Below are 6,273 nucleotides of genomic sequence, written 5' to 3' on the forward strand. Positions count from 1 at the left end.
TGTTTATATTATAGTTATCCATTATTTAGTGATGAATTGGGTGTTTGTTTCTAATACTTCTGAGTGATAGTTGAGGACTATAGTCTTCAGTAACTGTCCAGTGTTTCCAGATTTCTATGAAATATGACCTAATGACTTACAATAGCTAGGTTTCCATCCAATTGGGGACAGATTTTCATGTTAATATTCTAAAATATACATAAAACAATGAAGAGGTTGTGCCTGATGAGGTGGTGCACATAACTTTTGCGGTTACATTCCCAAGTATCGAATAAAGAATACAATTTTTTATCCTTGAGTCTATGTAACAGTTAAAAAACTATTGAAATGTAAACCTACTGCATCTGCCTATGTCAAACTAATATGAGACTCACACGAACACAATGGTGTTCTCCGTTTTGCTCTACAACCCCCACAAGTGTCACAGTCTGAAGGTAACCCATTCAAAGAAATGGAAGTAAAAAGGTAGTTTTGTGCCAACAAAAAATAAGGGGTTAAAAAAAGACAGGTTAAATGATTTTCCATCGCATTTTCAACTCTGCTGATGTTTTTTTTTCACAAAAACTGTTATTTAGCAAATGTGCCCACTCTGGTCTTGACACATGACATCACAAACATCACAAACATGCCCACTCTGGTCTTGACACATGCGCTCTAGCCAATGGCTCGCAGATAGATTGCGGGTATAGCCATGAGTTTATTATGGATAAACGCAAGATTATTTGTATTTATCAAACGGCAGCCAAGCATCAATCATCATGTCTCCAGTATAAGACCATCGATTTATTAGAAAGGAGCATCAAACTCATCACCGTGCACTTTCACCACCCTGTGAAGCTCATCATAACTTATTTCATCTGTATCTGAATAAACTGTATGCTTTCCCGAGTCGTAGTGGGAGGACCACACAATATCATCAAGTGACTCCAGGTTTACTTCGATATGATGGTTATTATATCAATATTTGCGCATAAAAAACATTCCCTCCACCATTTCTCACATCATTCATTTTACAAACACAAAAAGATCCCACCTCGTCTACCATATTTTGTTTTGTTGACATTTGGAAAGTTACCTGAAAAAGGTGCTGTTTCCATCAGGCCTGTCGTGACATGTTCTATGTACTTTACTCGCATAAAAAGGTTGGATGGAAAACAAAAAGTACGTCAAACAGCATTGTGTGGTCGTACTCGTACCCCAACAACAGAATTGTGTGGTCGTACTCGTACCAACAACAACAGAATTGTGTGCGCATATACCGGTCATTCAAAATATTCATACGAGTGGATTGGCCAGCTCATCCTCCTCTAGACCGCTGATTGGCCAGTTCATCCTCCTCATGAGTATGATGTCATACTCTGAAGAACTAACAAGCATTTTTTAAATGGTCTGTTTGAGGTACCAATTTGAGGTGGGGTTTATGAAGAAAATAATTGCAGTCCTATATCAGATGATTCATGAGCATTAGAAATGTACCTGATCATTTTGTACTGAAAAGCCCACTCATATCACCACCACACTCAGTAGGTATATGAAAAGAACCCTAGAAAACATCTTAACCACAGAAGTGTCCAGCACAAGTGTTTTATGTCAAATCAATCCCCATAGCCGCTATTCCCCAGGGGAGTCAAACTCATTTTGCCCTGGTCTTAAACGAGGTCTGTAGGGCCGCACTGAAAATTGGTTATATTTCCTTTCCGTCAAAATGTGATACTAGCAAGAGCAGTGATACTAGCAAGAGCAGTGATACTAGCAAGAGCAGTGATACTAGCAAGAGCAGTGATACTAGCAAGAGCAGTGATACTAGCAAGAGCAGTGATACTAGCAAGGGTAGTGATACTAGCAAGGGCAGTGATACTAGCAAGAACAGTGATACTAGCAAGAGCAGTGATACTAGCAAGGGTAGTGATACTAGCAAGAGCAGTGATACTAGCAAGAGCAGTGATACTAGCAAGGGTAGTGTGCAGGTTTCTTCTTTTTTCTCAATTGTGTATAACTGCCTTTAATTTGCTGGACTCCAGGAAGAGTGGATCCATAAATACGAATACAAATATACATCTTTTTTTTTTTTTCCCATGCAAAGGGTGGCTACTTTGAAGAATCACAAATTTAACATATTTTGATTTGTTTAACACTTTTTTTGGTTACTACATGATTCCATATGTGTTTTTTCACAGTTTTGATGTCTCACTATTACTGTAATACATGTAATTTTGCAGATGCTTTTATCCAAAGCAACTTGCAGTCATGCGTGTATTCATTTTACATACGGGTGGCCCGGTAATCAAACCCATATCCCTGGCATTGCATGCCTTTACGAACTGAGTCATACAGGACCACTATAATGATGCAATGTTGCACTTGGTTTGTGCTTGGCTCCTGAAACTGTCATTGATTATGTTCATTTTGCAGCTAACTGTTACAGATGTGAATCTATTGAGTATGATTGCAAGCTCTTAATGCTAGGTTAAAAAAAGAACGTCTTAATTGAAAATCAGATAATATAAACAATCTAGCCTACTATTTCCTTCAGCATATCAAAATAGCTTTGCTTTCTACCGTCACATAATGATTTAAGCTATTGTTGTGGATCAAATACATCCACTTCCAATCTAATAACTGTCCATATGAATATATATTTAAATTAACATTGACAGAGTATAACATCTATAAATATAAATGTTCATATATCAAATCTACACTGACAAAGTATAAAAAACGAAACAATACCCATTTTCCCCCATATACTGGACATGAAATGTTTCTTCTTGACCAATACAAACAAGCATGATAACATATATAAAGTGCTTCCTGTGAAGTCCACCCTGAACAAGTTATTTCCAGCTCTTATGAATGCCCAATAGGGATCCAGATCAGGGTACCAAATTATATGTGAAAATACCCTAACTGGCTCCTTATTGGGCATATTCATGTGTCTCATTGGTAGATTCTATGGGACAGAGGCAAAGTGTGTCAACTACAGAAAATGCAGGGTAGATGGGCTCAGTGAAAGTGGTGTGAAATGTCTGCAGGAGAGTCACCATGTCAGAGGTGACACTATACAGAGTCAGAGTGCCAGCAGGCCAGTCCAAATATATTCCCACCCGGTTAGAATCTGTGGGAAGGGCACAAACTGGAGTCCTTTCTCTATTATGTCTTATTGAGAAACCTCCATCATCTGTGCAGTACCAACTCCATGACATTTCATTCCAGCCTAACCAACTTGGGCTGGTATCCCTCTATACGTTACTGCAATCTTAGTCTTTTTACTACCAAATTCAAGTTCCCAGTAACAGCGATCAGAAAGACTCTCTCCACACAGCACTTGTACATTTGCCAGGCTGAATCTGTCAGGGTGATCGGCGTATCGCTGCACCTCCCTTGTTTTTGCAACGTTTCTTCTATCTTCACTTATTCGCAGCATTTTGTTTGCTGTGTTTGAATCTAGTGTAAACTGGCATGCATCTGTAAATGAAAGAGGGGTTAGGAAGGACTGGAGTTTCAATCTGTTTACAGATTCAGAGGCAGAGAAAGTTTGCTGGCTGGTAGAGCCTTGATTCACAGATTTAAAACCACCACAGATAAAACAATACAAATATAGCTTACTTTTCAAGAGCCTCCATTTTTCCCTGCTTGATCCAAGACGGTCAATACTGAAAGTTGAAAACCAGAACTGTGAGCATATATTTTACACGCAGTTTATCTGGCAAATGTGTGGTTAACATTGGTATTACTGGAATTTCGGAGCCAGGGCACTTTTATTGAAACAATTCACTTAATCACATTTTGTGAAATGTGTTTAGAATGCAACAGTCAAACAACTGAATTATGATCACTGCTCTATATACATGAACGTGTTTTTAAATACCATACGTATCGAGAGAGTACTAACATAATGTATGGTTTTGTCCCCACTCCGGTGCTCAACATCACCAGTCTATTTACCACCGGTCCTGCCAACCCATCTTTACACACACCTGGCAACCATCATTACGCACAGAGCTGGGTTGAAATGCCATGGCTTCCTACCTCAGTGCTCCCTCTATTTCGCTGATCAGATGGGAGCCCCCATCACCGAGAGGTCCAAGGTTGACATGGTCATTTCTCTGCTGACTGGACGGGTGTTGGAGTGGGCCACGGCTGTCTGGGACAGAGGAGAGGAAGAGCTGGGTTCCTATAAGCGGTTCATGGCTCTGTTCAGGGGAGTCTTCCACCGTCCACCAGAGGGCAGAGGGTGAGCGCCTGCTCCAACTACGGCAGGATGGCCAGACCACGGCAGAGTACAGTTTTCCCTTTTAGACTTTACCCTTTCCCTGTGGTTCCACATCGGTTGAGAGTCCTGTGGTTGCCCTTCAGCCCAACATCCCTGAGTTTTTTTTCCAAGACCCGCACCACCTGTCTCCCTCCTCATCGCCCATGGAACTGGGCCATCGACCTGTTTTGCAGGCTCTGTGCAGCCGCATCTACCCTCTGTCGGTGGCTGAAACCAAGGTGATGGAGGAGTACATCCAGGAGGCTCTCCAGCAGGGTTTCATTCACACATCCACCTCCCCTGCTTCTTCTTCGTGGCCAAGAAGGACGGAGGATTGCGCCCTGCGTCGATTACAGAAATCTGAATTGCATCACCACGAAGAACCGCTACCCTCTTCCGTTGGTGCCGGCCACGATTGAACAACTCTGCGGGGCCTGGTTTTTCACCAAGTTGGACCTGCAGAGTGCCTACAATTTGATCCGTGGGGGGATGAATGGAAGATGGCCTTCAGCACAATGTCTGGTCACTACGAGCACTTGGTGATGCCTTTTGGATTAGCCAATACTCCGTCAGTGTTTCAGGCATTCGTCAACGAGGTGTTCCGGGACATGCTTGGATGCCAGGTGGTCGTCTATATCGACGACATCCTGGTCTACTCAACTACCTTGGAGGAGTACATCGCTCAAGTCCGAGTAGTCCTGGAACGCTTCCTGGCCAACCACCTGTACGTCAAGGCGGAGAAGTGCCAATTCCATCAAGAGGAGGTCTCCTTTTTGGGTTACCAGATCGGCCAGCAAGGAGTCATGATGGATGAGAGGAAGGTGGATGCTGTCAGGTCATGGCCAGTCCCAACCACCATAAAGGGGTTCCAACATTTTTGGAGACTTGTCAACTTCTACCGACGATTAATTAAAGAACTTTAGCTGGATCGCCTTTCTCACTTCTCTTCTCAAGGGTGGTCCCCGGAAGTTGGGATGGAATTCTACAGCTGACGAAGCCTTCAGCATACTGAAGGGTCGTTTCACCTCTGCCCTGTTGCTTAAACATCCAGATCCTACGCTGCCCTTCATGGTGGAGGTGGACGCTTCAGAAGTAGGTGTTGGGGCTGTCCTGTCCCAACGTCAACGTAATCCACCGAAATTGTATATATTTGCATATTACTCAAAAAAGCTGTCTTCTGCAGAGAGGAACTATAATGTTGCCGATCGGGAGCTGGCATTAGAGGAGTGGAGACACTGGCTGGAGGGCACCCAGGACCAATTTCTCATTTTCACCGACCATTGGAACCTGGAGTACATACAGACAGCGAGGTGACTTAACCCGCGTCAAGTCAGATAGGCCCCTTTCTTCACCAGATTCGATTTCACGCTGACATATCGCCCAGGTTAAAAAAAAACATCAAAGCCGATGCCCTGTCCTGTCTCTATGATTCGGGAGAGGTTCCTGTTTTGAGTGCACCCATAATCTCGCCCCCTCGAGTCGTAGCCCCCGTGCTCTGGGACGTAGATGTGGACATTCGCCAGGCCCTGGAGAGGGAACTCGCACCTGCCACCTGTCCTCCTGAGTGCACCTACGTTCCCACGGGGATAAGGAATCGGCTATTGACCTGGGCGCACACAACTGTTGTTGCTGGACATCCAAGTACCATTCAGTCCATCTCCGAAAAGTACTGCCGCAGGATGTCACTCGTTATGTCAACTTCTGTTCCGTATGTGCCCAATCCAAATCCCCCAAACACTCCAGCAGGGAAACTCCTTCCCCTTCCCATGTCTCAGTGTCCCTGGTCTTATCTGTCCATTGATTTTGTCACTGATCTCCCCTCTTCCGGTGGTTTTACAACCATGTTGGTCATAGTGGACAGATTCTCTAAATCATGCCATTTCATCCCTCTCTCTGGTCTCCATACCACTCTCCAGGTCACTGAAGCACTGTTCCAGCAGGTATTCTGGCACTAGGACTGCATGGAAGTTATCGTCTCCGATTGTTGCCTCCAATTCACATCACATGTATGGAAGGCTTTC

This window comes from Oncorhynchus mykiss, chromosome 13, assembly GCF_013265735.2.
Source record: "Oncorhynchus mykiss isolate Arlee chromosome 13, USDA_OmykA_1.1, whole genome shotgun sequence".
Lineage (NCBI taxonomy): Eukaryota > Metazoa > Chordata > Actinopteri > Salmoniformes > Salmonidae > Oncorhynchus > Oncorhynchus mykiss.